Source organism: Lactuca virosa, chromosome 4 (assembly GCF_052849685.1).
Source record: "Lactuca virosa cultivar CGN04683 chromosome 4, Lactuca_virosa_CGN04683_v6, whole genome shotgun sequence".
NCBI classification, from domain to species: Eukaryota; Viridiplantae; Streptophyta; class Magnoliopsida; order Asterales; family Asteraceae; genus Lactuca; species Lactuca virosa.
The window spans coordinates 20,780,060-20,787,394 of NC_136429.1; positions in this window are offsets into that span (position 1 = coordinate 20,780,060).

Genomic DNA, 7,335 nt, shown 5'->3' on the forward strand with positions numbered 1-7,335 from the left:
CTCTGATTCACAAGTTGAATCAGCCACTGTCTCTTGCTTGGAACTCTTCCAAGAAATTGCTCCTCCATTTAAGGTAAAGACCCAGCCTGACTGAGAGCGGAAATTATCCCTATCAGTCTGAAAGCTAGCATCACTATACCCTACAACTCTCAAGTCTTCACTCCCACCGAGGGTAAGGACCCAGTCCTTAGTCCTCCGTAGGTACTTGAGGATATTCTTTACCGCAGTCCAGTGTGCCTTGCCAGGGTTCCCCTGATACCTGCTAACCATGCTCAAAGCAAAGGCTACATCAGGTCGAGTACACGTCATAGCAGACATGATCGATGCTACAGCCGAAGCATAAGGTATTCGACTCATTTCTGCTATCTCAGCCTCAGTACTAGGGCTTTGTGTCTTACTCAATCTGGCATTACTCTGGATGGGTAACTCTTTTTTCTTGGAGTCATGCATGCCGAATCTCTTCAACACCTTATCCAAGTAAGTACTCTGACTAAGTCCAATTAGTCTTTTACTCCGGTCTCTCAAGATCCTTATCCCTAGAATATAGGCAGCTTCTCCTAGGTCCTTCATAGAGAAATACTTCCCAAGCCAGGACTTAACTTCCTGCAGAGTTGGGATGTCATTTCCTATGAGTAGTATGTCATCCACATACAATACCAAAAAGCTAACTATACTCCCACTAGCCTTGACATATACACAAGATTCATCTTCACTCCTAGAAAAGCCAAATTCCTTGACTTTCTCATCAAAGCAAAGATTCCATCTGCGAGGTGCTTGCTTTAACCCATAAATGGATTTCTCAAGCTTACACACTCTATTAGGGTACTCTGTGTTGACAAAACCCTCTGGCTGACTCATGTAAACATCCTCAGCCAACTTTCCATTAAGGAAAGCGGTTTTGACATCCATTTGCCATATTTCATAGTCATGAAATGCGGCTATGGCTAACAGAACCCTAATAGACTTAATCTTGGCCACTGGAGAAAAGGTCTCATCATAATCAACTCCCGGAGTTTGTGAGAAACCCTTTGCAACCAGTCGTGCCTTATAAGTGTGTACATTACCATCCATGTCGGTCTTCTTCTTGAAGATCCATTTGCACCCTACAGTCTTACGACCTGGTACATTCTCAACCAAGTTCCAAACTTGATTGTCATACATGGACTATATCTCGCTGTCCATTGCCTCTTTCCACTTGGCTGACTCAGGGCCTGCCATGGCTTCCGCGTAACTGTTAGGTTCATCCAGACCTATCAGTGTCTCATCACTGATAAGTGTATCACCTTCCGCAGTAATATGGAATCCATAGTAATGCTCAGGTGCATTCCTAACCCTTGTGGAACGCCTCAGAGGTACAAACTTGTCAATTGGCTCAACAGAAGTTTCCTCCTCAAGTTGAGTGCTAGGGTTTGAAGTTCCTTCACCACTTGACTCTTGAATTTCTTCAAGGTCAACTTGCCTCCCACTGTCTCCTTGGCTTATGAACTCTCTCTCTCGAAAGAACGCCCTCCTAGCTACAAAGACCACATTCTCACTAGGTCTGTAGAAGAGGTAACCAAAGGATTTCTGTGGGTAGCCGATGAAAATACACCTCTCACTTCGAGGTTCGAGCTTATCATGAGTCTCGCGTCTCACGAAAGCCTCGCAACCCCAAATCTTAATGTGGTCTAGTTTGGGTACTTTACCAGTCCACATCTCATGAGGAGTTTTGGCAACTTTCTTTGTGGGAACTAGATTAAGGATATGGGCGGCAGTCTCTAAGGCATACCCCCAAAATGAGATTGGTAGCGAAGCTCGACTCATCATGGAACGAACCATATCCAACAAGGTTCGATTACGCCTCTCAGCTACACCATTCAACTGCGGTGTCCTGGGAGGTGTCAATTGTGAGACAATCCCACATTCCCTAAGATAGTCGAGGAACTCTGAACTAAGATACTCACCACCTCGATCGGATCGAAGCATCTTAATGTTCCTGCCCAATTGATTCTCGACTTCCTGTTTAAACTCTTTAAACCTCTCAAAAGTCTCTGACTTATGCTTGATTAAGTAGACATATCCATATCTACTGTAATCATCAGTAAAAGTCAAATAATAACGATTAGCATCCCTTGTGGCATGTTTGAAGGGCCCACACACATCCGTGTGTATAAGATCCAACAAACCTTCACCCCTCTCACAAGAACCTGTGAAGGGTGACTTTGTCATTTTTCCAAGTAAGCATGATTCGCAACTATCATCCGACTTTAGGTCAAATGACTCCAATACTCCATCCTTTTGGAGTTGGCCTATGCGTTTCTTGCTTATATGTCCAAGACGACAATGCCATAATGATGCTTTATCCAAGTTATTATCATTAACAGAATCAATACACAATACATTATTTCCTAAGTTATCAACCACAGATACAGTTTTATACACACCATCACAAGGTAATGCTTTAAAATAAAGAACATTATTAAAGAAAGCATTAATCGAACCAACTTCATTATCAAATGAAAAGGTGAAACCTTGTTTATACAATGCATGAAAGGAAATAATATTTCTTGCCATTTCTGGCGAATAACAACATTTATTCAAATCTAAACTAAACCCACTACTTAGCGATAAAGTATAAACTCCAATCTTGGTGACAGGTAAAGCTTTCCTATTCCCCATGATTAAGTTTATTCTTCCATGCTCCACATTCTCACTTCTTCTTAGTCCCTGCAAATCATAACAGATATGAATACCACAACCGGTATCAAGGACCCAAGAGTTAGAATGGGGTGAGTTATTAGATAAGATAGTGTAAATACCTGCATGGTTGGGTTTAACTTTCCCATCCTTCACATCTTGCTGGTACTTTGGGCAGTTCCGCTTCCAATGTGACTTTTCATGGCAATAGAAGCATTCAGCCTCTTTAGGGTCAGAAGAAGGAGTGACAAAACCTTTCTTGGTTCCACTTGAAGAAGAGCCATCAAGGGTCCTAGCCTTGGTACCCTTCGAAGAGCTCTTCCTCTTCTTCCCTCTACCTTTCCCGATTGCCAAAACCGGGGCAGAGTTTGGAGTAGGAGTGTTAACAACCGACTTACCCTTAAGACATGTTTCTGCGGTCTTGAGGAGTCCCTAAAGTTTGCTGAGTGTGACCTCTTCCTTATTCATGTGATATGTCATGCGGAATTGATCATAGCACGATGGTAAGGAGTGCAAAATGATATCTATTGCAAGCTCCTCAGGGAAGTTCACATTAAGCTTCATCAACCGATCCACATACCTTTGCATTTTCTGCATGTGGCTCGTGACGGATTCCCCGTCCTTCATCATGGTTGTTATGATAGAGCATATTATTTCATACCTCTCTTGTCGTGCATTTTGATGGTATCTTTCCATCAGATCTTGGTGCATTTCAAAAGGGTAGAAGTCCTCATAGGACTTTTGGAGTTCCGCTGTCATGGTGGCCAACATGATGCATGCCACTTTTGTAGCATCCCTTTCATGTGCCCGGAAGTCAGCGATCTCCTGGGGAGTTGCAGTGGTCTCATCAATCTCCTTAAGCTCCTTGTCAAGGACATATTCTTTGTCCTCGTAGCGGGTAATCATCCTGATGTTTCTGATCCATTCATTGAAGTTGGATCCATCAAAAGTGACTTTCCCACACAAGTTCATAAGGGTAAAGGAGCCATTAGGATTAGAGCCAGAAGCAGCATTGTTTGAATACATCTGAAAGAAGAGAACAAGATTAGTTTAGATATTAAGAGAGTCCTTAATAAAACACCCAAATGTAATATTAAGGCTAGGATCCAATCACAATATATTATAACTTAGAAGAGGTATGCCGTAATCCAAGCTATAACATATTTGAAAGGTAGGTGAATGACGATTCACCAATTTCCACCATGAAAAACGAAATATAAATATTAGGTTTTTAATTGGTTCTTAGAAATTCCTAGATTCTTTTGAGATTCAATGAACTTTTCAAAGGCATGTTTCAATCTCGAGTGTGCCCTCCAAGTTTTGTGACTGGGATACCGAGGATCACAAAATGAGGTGTGAAGTAACCATGCAAATCACTTGGTACCCTCAAGGTTTATCACTCAATCGATGTGCCGGTAAACCACACACGCTCCACCGATGCTATGGTAAACCTTAAGTCACCCTTTACCTACCTTGTTAAGTCCAAGTTAGTGTGCCGGTTAACCACACACGCTCCACCAACGACTTAAACAAAGTGTAAAGTGTAATTTCATGGATTAGCACCTTATTCACATTTTCCTAAAGTAACTAAGATTGGGAATTTAATAAAAGCATTTAGTTACTTTATAATATTCATCATACTTTTAATGAGAATTTATAAGTCCTTGTCTTACCCGTTCGGCTAACGACCCTCCACCAATCAAGGAAGCGGTGGGTGAGAGTGGACACCCATTAAGTTGCCATTTTATAGGCAACAACCTTATACCCCCCTTATAGACCGGCTTCGTGAATGAGGCGTACTAGCGGTAAGACGACTTGACGTTATACATATATATATTAGTAACTTATAATATTATAAAGTATAAGGGTTGAATTTTAACTTTTAAAATTCTAAGGGTTGGAACTAAAGTTTTAATCAAGACTTTACATGTTCCAAAACTTGAGCGCAAGTTTTGTAAACTTCCAAAACTTTTCATTTCTTATAACTTATGAATTAATTGAGTAATAAAAATGAAGACTCTTCATTTTTATAACTCTTGTGTTCTTTTAATGGCTTTAATAAAAGTGAGACTTTTGGTTTTCCATAACTTGAGGACAAGTTATGGACTCCATTAAAACACATTATGATCATGAATTAAACTACCATGAAGGTTACAAACAATTCCTATGATCATCTAATCTTCATAAGTTCAAGAACATGAATATGAACACTTTCAAGAATAAAAAAATTACACTTAAAGAAACTTGTAATTTTAATAATTGCCATTGTAAATGGATTAGCATAAACATTACACCATCTAAAACAAGCTTTAAAACATCAAAACAGTTTAGGGTAATGTTTCTAGTCCATTTCCAGCAACAAATGTGCAAACTTTCATACGAGCAGAAAACCGAAAAACGATTTTTTTTCAAGCTGTTTGCACACAAAAAACAACAAACAAACCTAGGCTCTGATACCACTGATGGGTTTTGAGCATTCTAACACTTCCTAAGTGTACATGCAACCCTAATAACCTTGGATCTATGTTTGTCTAATAATCATGCAAAGTTGAATTCCAAGGTTATATTCCTATCTAGCATACATGGGGAACATTTTTAACTTGAATGAAAGATAGAATAACTTACCTTGTTGTTGATTATGATCCTTGAAACCTTGTGACCCTAGCACCCCAAGTGTGATGCCTCAAATGCTTCACACAACACCAAATGCAAAGGAGTAAACTTTGAGAGAATCTTACACTTGCAAAATCGGCTCTAGCCCTCTTGTTTCTTAGTGTAGCCGATTTTGGTGGAGAATGGGTTTCTTATATAGTGTTGACACATCTAGGGTTACACCATGTAAACCCTAATGTGTCATGACTCTTCATTTCCATGACCCATGGGTTTGTAACTCCCATGGAGCATCCATGGATCATCCTATGGGTAGAACCCAACTTGATAATCCATGGAGCCTCTTAGCCCACTATATAAGATATGGAAGATTTACATAATCTACCCATATATTTAATTAGTTATCTTTTGATCACTTAATTAATTCTAAATTAATTCTTGATCAAAATAATTAAATAATATTATTAATATATTAGAACTTATAATATATTAATAAACCATAAGTGTTATTTCTCTCATTTTAGTTTATCCAATTGCATGGTGCCATGCAAACCAAATGAACCATGCCGGGTCAGGTCAAGTACATACCAGAAATAGTTATGGACTTATACACCTTATCCAACACTTCCGACTTAGAGATCAAGCACGCATATATACACACACAATCAATGGCTTACAGAGTTCAAGAGAACGAGTAGTATTGTAACAACTTATGACATCGATTGGCGAGAATCAGAGGGTGAATTGAGTTTGGCATTGTGAAGATACCTTTAAATCAATTTTGTTTTTGGGACTGAATTACTAGTCTACTATAGAGAAGCATATGAAAGAAATTGGCCCCCTCCACGACATGGGCCCTGTGCGGTCGCCCACTTCATACTGTCACACCCCCGAACCAGAACGACGGAAAGGTCCGAGGGCGAATGACTTCATCTTGTAATATCATAACAATGTATATAATTGAAACATAGCCATCATCATCATCATACATTAAAGATTACAACATACATGGCTTACAGTATTGTGTTTGTTCACAAAAATTACATCCCAAAATAACAAATGTATGATGAAACCAAAATACAACATTCATTCAAATCCATAGCTGTAAAGAATCCGGCTCACTGTGTTCCTGAGAATACAAGTCGTTTGAAAAGCGTCAACATAAAAATGTTGGTGAGTTCATAAGCACGTTTGTATAAAAACTTGGTAGTAGTTTGTAAATCTCCAAAAAATTCGATATTTTCTTGTAAAAATAGTTTGTAAGTCTTGTTTCCAATCATGTATAAGTGCATATGTATTCTTTGTTGACCTTGTTTGAAAATGTATAGTGAGTGGTTCCCAGAAAATCCTGTATTTTCTTTTATATGAAAAGTATGGTCTTAAACCCTAAGACCTGAGTGATGAAAGTAGGTGTAGAATAGTTGATGCATAGGTTTGTACTTCGTAACATGGGTAAAGTGTAGATATTGTGTAAATTTTTATATAATATAACATAATATAATATCGTTATTCTCTATGCGAGTCTTTATAACCATACTAATATCACGGAGTACATGTCTTGACGTTCTTCAGGCGTCGGTTTCTGAGAAGATATTTGTCACCCTAGACTGGTCGGTCTAGCTGTAGCGAGCAACTCAGGTGTGGGGTGTCAACCCCGTATAGATCTATACTCAAACTCCCGTTCTCCCTCCACAAGACTCTGGTTATAACTACAGGGCTTACAGTATACACTAAAAAGGGTACGGTGAAGGTGCGTCTCACAAGAGTCTTAACGGAATTTACGCTAACTTTGAGTTTCATTATTTAACGTTATAAATAATGTTACTAAGTTATATTTTGACTACAAACCAATGGTGATAAAAATATAATATAATCTTTTTACCGAAGGTGTCAAAATATCACATTGTTATTCATGGCCCAATTTATCCAAATTATTATACAAGGCCCATTTTTACTAGAGTTGTTCAAAAATAGCCTATTTTAACAAAAATGTTCATTTAAGGCCTATTTTTTACTAAAATGTTCACTTAAGGCCCATTTTTACTAAAG